The sequence below is a fragment of the Tachypleus tridentatus genome, chromosome 12 (assembly GCF_004210375.1).
Source record: "Tachypleus tridentatus isolate NWPU-2018 chromosome 12, ASM421037v1, whole genome shotgun sequence".
Classification (NCBI taxonomy): domain Eukaryota; kingdom Metazoa; phylum Arthropoda; class Merostomata; order Xiphosura; family Limulidae; genus Tachypleus; species Tachypleus tridentatus.
In genome coordinates, this window is record NC_134836.1 from 19,174,642 (window position 1) to 19,181,600 (window position 6,959).

Here is a 6,959-nt window from a genome sequence, read left to right on the forward strand (position 1 = left end):
ACAGTCTTCAAGCACAGAAAATACTTCACAAAATTAAGATAAATAGTTTCCCAAGAAACGTTATTGCTTCTATCAGTTTGTCATTTTATAGGTCTGGAGAGACTGATAAGCCTAATCGAAATATACAAATTATTGTGTTATCATTTTATTTGACTACGTTTGGTGTCATTGTCTTTCTCTAAGTAATTATTCAATTTGTTTTATATTCGATGTTAAAAAAGGGACGGAAAAAATTTAGACTGAAAAACAAGCGAGAAAATAAATAACACTCTGTTCTAGTAAATGTAATAATCTAAACACTACAGGTTTTGTATAAAGGAAAAAATACTCTAAGCCTATAAATTACTCCAAATTCAAGTTTATGGAATATTAATATTAACAAAATGATCTAGAGTTCACCATTGGTCAGCCCCTAATTTTGAACTGTAAAAGCAGTTATATAACAAAACCCGTCGCCAACTTTCAGATTATTCTTGTCTGGTTTGTCATTTTTTATAATTACGCGCAAAGCTACACGAGGACTATCTGCGCTAGTCGTCCCTAATTTAGCAGTGTAAGACTAGAGAGAAAGCAGCTGGTGATTACCATCCATCGTTAACGTATAGTGGGATTGACTGAAACATGATAACGCCCCCGACTATTGAAAGGGCCAGCATATTTGGTGTGACGGTCGTTCAAACCCTACTCTTTTTCTGATCGAATATTAGATCCTGAATGTAACCTATAGTGGGGCCGCGGCTCCAAGTGGCAACTGTTTACAAACCACGAATTCTCGAATTCACAGTCTAAGTTTAAGTCAAGCATTCTTTAAATATTTATTGTTGAATGTCACGTTTACACTGCTCGGTTGAACGTGTCTCGTTTTTCTGACTTGTGACTGCGTCAAACAAAGCTTGAATAAAATTTTATTTTTAAAACATTCACGTTGTATTTTTTCGTACTTTATAAAATAATACAGACTGCTTCACTTTGGTATTGGATGTTATTCTTATTGTTCATAGTTACATGAAGTTGCCTGTATCTGCCATCTATATTATGCAGCGAAATGTTTATAATTTCTACAATGTTTTATCAAATATCTCGCATCTAAGATACAAAATCGAGACCTAGAGAGACGCACATAAATAAGATTAACAAACATTAATACCGAGTAACACATTACGACAGGGAAAGTTATAAGATGTATCTTGGGTGTTCAGGTATCTATGCAAGCAGGACCTACAAAGTGGTAGAAGTGCATCATTTAGCAAATTTAATTTGAAGTCACGTTTCAGCTATTACAAAAAAAACACAAAAACACACAACAGAAGTGAGCTGTTAGTGCCTAGAACGTCTCACATCTATCCGACATCGCGCTTTCTGCAGCCGGCTACGGAAGAGAAGCTGCTTAGAAAGAAAGAAACAGAGGGTTTGTTTGTTTGTTTGTTTTTGGAATTTCGCACAAAGCTACTCGAGGGCTATCTGTGCTAGCCGTCCCTAATTTAGCAGTGTAAGACTAGAGGGAAGGCAGCTAGTCGTCACCATCCACCGACAACTCTTGGGCTACTCTTTTACCAACGAATAGTGGGATTGACCGTCACATTATACATCCCCACGGCTGGGAGGGCGAGCATGTTTTAGCGCGACGCGGGCGCGAACCCGCGACCCTCGGATTACGAGTCGCACGCCTTACGCGCTTGGCCATGCCAGGCCGAAACAGAGAGAGACAAAATCTAAAAAATATCAGACTGCTGAATGAGGGTAGTAAGAAAATTATTTCCAGTTAGCAACGACTCCTCATATAATAATGAAAAAAAATCAAATTTTAAACAAAAACATAGTGCATTGTAAGTATTAAATTTGTTTGATTTTTTAACAGTAAAGGCTAAATAAAACTGTAATTCATTTAAACAAGAATTAACTACCTACATAACATTTTAAATAACGTTGTGATTCATTTAAACAAGAATTAACTACCTACATAACATTTTAAATAACGTTGTAATTCATTTAAACAAGAATTACCTGTCTGTGTAGCATTTTCAATAACGCTATAATTCACTTAAGAATAAACTGCCTACATATTATTTTTAAATAAGCTGTAATTTATGTAAATAAAAATTATGATTAATTAAAAATGGATTTTCCGTACAGACTCCTTTCTACTATTGATATTGATAGTAAAAATTAATAATTTATCAAAAGAACTAGTAAAAACAAAACCTTCTCAGAGTCGTGCTTTGCTCTTAATGTTTTACAGCTTTGTTTCGATAGTGTGGAGCTAGTGAGAAAACCTGATATCACGAAACCTGGGACGCAGCATACGACCTTAGAGAATTTTTGGACCAAATAGTGCAGTCAAAATTAACCATTTGTCAAAACAACTAGTTAAAAAACTTTCCCATAGTCTCGTGTTTAGCTCTTAATATGTGTAACAGTTTTTTTTTCTCGATAATGTAGAGCTCGCGAGAAAACATGTGACGTCATGAAAGGTGGGACGCAGCAGACGACATTAGAAAATATTTGAGTCAAATAGGGTATATGCTTTAGTTTGTTTGTTTGTTTTGGAATTTCGCACAAAGCTACTCGAGGGCTATCTGTGCTAGCCGTCCCTAATTTAGCAGTGTAAGACTAGAGGGAAGGCAACTAGTCATCACCACCCACCGCCAACTCTTGGGCTACTCTTTTACCAACGAATAGTGGGATTGACCGTCACATTATACGCCCCCACGGCTGGGAGGGCGAGCATGTTTAGCGCGACGCGGGCGCGAACCCGCGACCCTGGGATTACGAGTCACACGCCTTACGCGCTTGGCCATACCAGGCCCTATATATGCTTTAGGCCTGTAGTTTTGTATTAATACAGATATTGTGTCATTTTTTGATACTTCAAACTAACTCAAGTGCACCACCATAATTAACAGTTAAAAGACACAATGCATTTACTACCTTGAGTGTGTGTGTGTGTTTTCTTATAGCAAAGTCACAAAGGGCTATCTGCTCAGCCCACCGAGGGGAATCGAACCCCTGATTTTAGCGTTGTAAATCCGGAGACATACCGCTGTACTAGCGGGGGGCTACTACCTTGAGACTCGAGAGACTAGACGCACAGGCAGGAATTGTTTTGACATTTAGTGACTTTATTAATGACAATAGTTGTAATTTCATAACCCAATAATATCTGTGGCAGTGTGTAATGTTCCAAAGAAACAAAAACAAATGTTAACATAGAACTTCATAAAATTTTACCTCAATGGTAATTAACAGAGTCACACTCGTCTTCAAATACGATTCAACAACCTAATAGGCCTACAATATAGGTTAGTGAGAAGCAATATATAAATCACGAAAATGAATTAAACCACCTCCAGCACAACAACAAGTGTATGGTTGGTGTGTTCTTTTGGGGCTTGTATAGGTATCTTGGATGCACGTGACTTTTCACAGGTGGAAAAGAAAATAAGGAGCATCAGCTATTAATATGAAATCCTGAATTCGTCTCTATATTAGACTTATTGTATTTTTATCACTATATTGTTTACTCGGTCACTTAGTTTTAGGTGTATGTTGTTTATTTAATTTCCACAAAAATAGTGTGTTTAACATTTCAGTTGAATTGTGTTGTTATATCCACTACCGACGACGCATTTCGTTCTATACCAGAGCTCATCAAACTGGCTGGAATATAACAAACACAATATTGGTCGGAATACTATTTTCATAACTCATCTGTTAGAATAACAATTATAATGTTGTAACAAACCCTAACGGACAAAAAATATTTTATACTTAAAAATAAAGTGAACCCAATGTTACTGTCCTATGACAAATGTAATTAATTATAATCACGTTTCACCACCAAAAGGCATTCACGCTCTAAATAATTTTAAACAACATATCACTGCTTCCGTATCTAATCATAAATACATATATACACTGCCGGCCAAAATCTTAAGGCCAATGAACATAAAGAAAAAATATCCATTTTGCGTTGTTAGACTCAATCACTTATTTGAGTAGAGCTTCGAAAGAGGAAAATAAGAAAAGGGAAAATAAAATTAAAAAAATTTTAGCATTTACTATGGAAAATATGAACACTATGAAATTATCCTAAATACTAGCTGGTTAAAAGTTTAAGACCATACTGAAACGAAGCGTTAATCGGTAAACACGTAACGAAACTTAGTCAGTTGTGTTCAAACATTAGCGTTGTCAACATCTCCCACCGACATCTCCTGTGTTACATTAGGTAAAACCATAGCAAAGGCTAAAACGTTGACAGAGTTTGAACGTGGCAGAATTGTCGAAATGCAAAAGCTAGGTCTCTCTCAACGTGCCATCGCTGGTGAGATTGGGCGTAGTAAAACTGCTGTTGCAAATTTCTTAAAAGACCCTGAGGGATACGGAACGAAAATTTCAAGTGGTCGGCCCAAGAAAATATCGCCGGCGTTGAGCAGGAGGATTCGACGGGTTGTCCGGCAAGACACCAGCCGATCGTCGAACCAGATTAAGGCCCTTACGGACGCATAATGCAACTCAAGGACAATAAGACGGCATGTACGAGAGAAAGACTTTAAAAACCGTAAACGTCTTCAAAGACCACGCCTCCTTCCACACCACGAAACAGCTCCTTAAACTTTGCTGAGAAGCACCAAACATGGGACGTAGAAAAGTGGACGAAGGTTTTGATCTCTGATGAGAAAAATTTAACCTGGATGGTCCAGATGGCTTCCAATATTACTGGCACGATAAGAATATCCCACCGAAGGTATTTTCTACACGACACAGTGGAGGAGGTTCCATCATGATATGGGGTGCTTTCTCCTACCATGGAACAATGGAGTTTCAGGTTGTACAGGGGCGTCAAACAGTGGCTGACTACATCGGCATGTTGGAGAGAGCATCCTTATTGACTGAAGGCCTTCGCTTGTGTGAAAATGACTGGATCTTTCAGCAGAACAAAGGACTTTTTCATGGCGAATAACGCGATTCTTTTGGATCATCCAACGTGTTCATCCGAACTAAACCACATTGGAAATGTTTGGGGTGGATGGCAAGGGAAGCCTATAGAAATGGACGTCAATTCCAAATAGTGCATGATCTTCGTGAAGCCATCTTCACCACTTGGAATAACATTCCAGCCAGCCTTCTTCAAACGCTTATATCGATCATGCCAAAGCGAATGTTTGAAATTTTTCGCAATGACGGCTGTGCAACTTATTACTGAGACCCCTTGTTGGGCATTTCCTATCCTGTTTAGGACTTCTTTTGGTATGCTCTTAAAATTTTGACCAGCTAGTATTTAGGCTAATTTCACAGTGTTCACATTTTCCCTATTAAATGCTAAAAAGGTTTTTTATTTTCCCTTTTCTTATTTTCATCTTTCGAAGTTTTTCTCAAATAAGTGGTTGAGTCTAACAACGCAAGATGCATATTGTTTCTTTATGTTCATTGGCCTTAAGATTTTGGCCAGCGGTGTATATATGTGTGTATGTGAGTATACAAGTGTACGGGTTTAAATACAAATATCTGTCCCATTTACATTTTGTTAAGAGACATATGGAATGGATATAACTGAAGTGGTTAAGAAGATATCACACAGAATTACCTACAAACGTTGTAATGTTTTCAAACACGACACCAAACTTGAGCGCTTTCGAATAGTTGACTATTTATTCGAAGGCGCTCGAGTTAAAGGTTTTGTTTGAAAACATTACTTATTGAAATGATCATTTGCAAACCGTATTGTAAATATATACGATATTTCATTGAAATGATCGGTAGTTATGATGACATATAAGTTGTTTTAGATAGATCAGCTTATTCATGCCTAGATCAGGTACTGGCTAAGTCGTGTTCATTTTCTCCTGAATCATGTAACAAAATATCAAACAAACATACTTTTTTCTGTATTATTGACGAAGGAGAGGCAACATAGTAACAAAATTACTTGTATTAGTATTTTAATGTAACTTTACCCGACATAGTCTCGTGATTAGGGAATTTAACTCACAATCTGTGGGTCGCGAGCTTGAATTTTGCGACCGAGCATGTTCGCCATTTCAACTGTGGAGATTTTATAATGTGATGGTCAACCCCACTACTTGTTAGTAAAGGGTAGTTCAATAGTAGGCAGTAGATGGTGTCGAGTAGCTGTCTTCTTCTAAAATAAGGTCCTCAAGTGCGCAAAATTCGAAACAAACAAACATTGTAATGTAACGCAAATACCGTAAAATACTTATTGCTTACTGCGCATTTACGGGGCGCATGAATACCAGTATAGTGTTGATAATATTTCAACTCTATTTCTCAGCTTAAGTACTTCAATATGATAGAAGTAACTGATTAATTTTATTCAACGTATAAAGCATGAAGTTCATTGTGAAATCCTGCTTCGAAATAAAGAAAATCGGTTACAAAAAATAATAATCCATGTATATGATCTGGCAGTAAAGTAGTTCGTAATGTTGCATTTCTTACTTATACCTAAACCAATGTTAAATGAAATGTGTAAGTCCATTAAAAATCAATAACAAAATAATAATGATTAATCGTCCCTTCACGCACGGTATTTAGAAAATATTTATATTTAACCTTTAACCCTCTGTTTACACATTGTATTCCGAAGAAATTTAACCTTTAAAAATTTGCTCAAAGAAGACATTTAACCTTTAACAGTCTATTTACACGGGACGTATATCAGATATTACCACTTAAACGTTTGTTCACACATGATATTTAGAAGATCTTTAACCTTCTGTTGAAATGTGAAAATTAAAAGTTATTGAACATTTTATCCCTTAATATGTGATATTTATTATGTATTTATATTTTAATCGTCTATTAGTAAATGACACTTATAATATTAAATGTTGAGAAGAAAATTATCAAAAGCCATGTTCAAACTAAACATTACAAACATTCTTGTGTAACCATAAAGGTAAACAGAAATTCACTTGTCAAATGTTTGTCCACTTTAC